Source organism: Cynara cardunculus, assembly GCF_001531365.2.
Source record: "Cynara cardunculus var. scolymus isolate 2C chromosome LG 14, CcrdV1, whole genome shotgun sequence".
NCBI lineage: Eukaryota > Viridiplantae > Streptophyta > Magnoliopsida > Asterales > Asteraceae > Cynara > Cynara cardunculus.
The window spans coordinates 270,140-272,359 of record NC_037541.1 but is presented as its reverse complement, the minus strand read 5'-3'; positions in this window follow the sequence as shown (position 1 = coordinate 272,359).

Below are 2,220 nucleotides of genomic sequence, written 5' to 3'. Positions count from 1 at the left end.
TTATAGGTGTTAATAAAGAGCTACTGAGAACCTTGTGTGCTCAAATTAAGGGTAACCAGTTTGTTGTATTGGTAAGCAACTTAAAGATAGGCATTTAAGTGAACATGACCATTTAAGTGAACATGACCATGGTGAAATTGATCATTTCACCCAATTCATTGACATAACAAATACTTTTACTCATCATGAATATAGCTTCATCAGTTACAACCTTATTTCATCTTCTTCAAAATAACCTTATTCTGCTCYTGCTTMTGCTRYTGCTAGTCCTTCATAAGTGAACTCATTGATTCCATCAACTACTCATGATTCACCAGTGTAGCTTAAGCTCAATTTTCGCATTAGCTCTTTGATAAGATGAATATGGTTTCATTAGCTACCTTTTTCAATTCCTACACCCTAGAATAAAAAAGAGTATTATTGTCCTTAAATTTTCTGCTGYTGTCAATATACAATTATCAATCAGAATCAGATTAAATACACACCATTATGTATTAATCTAATTCATTTGATAGCTTTTTAAAGTTGATGATGATGACGATTATGATAGCTGACTATGTCAAGTCTTAGTTGATAAAACATTCATCAATTAATCCTCATGCACACCATAACATAAAAGTCAAAGGATCTCACAGTTAACTACTCTTGAACCGACATCGTGTGTTTGTGCAAGATGGTCATGGGTGAACGGTTAGCCATGTTACAAAGGTGTGGTCATGGTAATCATGATGAGTCCCTACCAACATGGTTAAAAAAGCATACAAACTGCCCATTGAATTAAACCAATATGCATCTTAGCTTGTTCATTGTACCTACTAATATTTGATGTAMTTGTAATAAAACCAGCTGCAGCTCAAGTTGCTGKCCCATTTCATAAAATAGAAGAAGCAGATGTCCAAGTGAACCCAGTTGYAGTCGAAGTGAACTCAATTGATGTCCAAGTGAAACCAGTTGCAGACCAATTGAATCCAGTTGATGTCCAAGCGAACCKAGTTGAAGACCAATTGAACCCAGTTGCTGGCCCATTCCATACAGTAGAAGAAGCAGATGACTCAACACATTGCACTGGTTAGTGAAGTTTAACATATATCTTTACCATATTGATCATTTCACCTAATTCATTGACCTAACCAATATTTATACTCATCGTGAATATAGTTTCATCAGTTGATGTCCAAGTGAACACAGTTGCAAACCAAGTGAATCCAGTTGATGTCCAAGATGTCCAAAATGTTGCTGGCCCATTTCATAAAATAGAAGAAGCAGATGTCCAAGTGAACCCAGATGCAGTCGAAGTGAACTCAGTTGATGTCCAAGTGAACACAGTTGCGGACCAAGTGAATCCAGTTGATGTCCAAGATGTCCAAAATGTTGTTGGCCCAGTTCTTACAATCGATGAAGCAGATGACTCGACAAATTGCACTGGTTAGTGAAATATTATTACCTAAATGTTCATTAAACATATATGATGCTCCTCCATTGAACAATTATTTCACAAAATTCAATCTGATTAACCAAACCACAATTTGTGTCCATCAGATGATGGTCGTGAAGTTCTAATTAGATCTAGACAGAAGAGAGCAAAAACAAATATAGATGCAGTTACTGGTGTAGGCAAGAAAGATGTCATAACTGAAAATGTATTCGGGATTGGTAAGTTTTATCTAAATACAATCGAGTTAACATTTACTCTTTATAAATATGCATATTATATTGAAGTGAACTTATTGACCGTACAATGCAGCATCAATGGAACATGAAAAAAGTCAGGACAAACCTTCCTCCTATTAGCCATCACATTTAATAACATTTGTGCGTCTTTATTACCAACAAAATATGTCATATCGCGTTTGAAGTTTTGATGATCTCTTACTGTGCCACCCGATGAATCTACACCACCCTTAACGGCTTTCATGAATCTATGAGATTTCGTGACACCAACCTTGGAACTAGAACCATGAAATACATTCTTATGATCAGCGTAGTGGAGTTGCCTTTTGGAACGGGAAAACCTCATCTCCTCTTTATTAAAAAGGATGTGATTGTGCTGCTCAACGAACTTGTAAACTTCGTATTGGTTCGGTTCTTTAACAAGGTGAATTTTTAAACATGCTCCACAACCTGAACGCTTGATATTTGAATTTCGGATTGTACGACCACCTGGAAGAACATCTAAGGAATCAAAATACTTACTTTGTGGCCTCCCTTCCTTACTACACA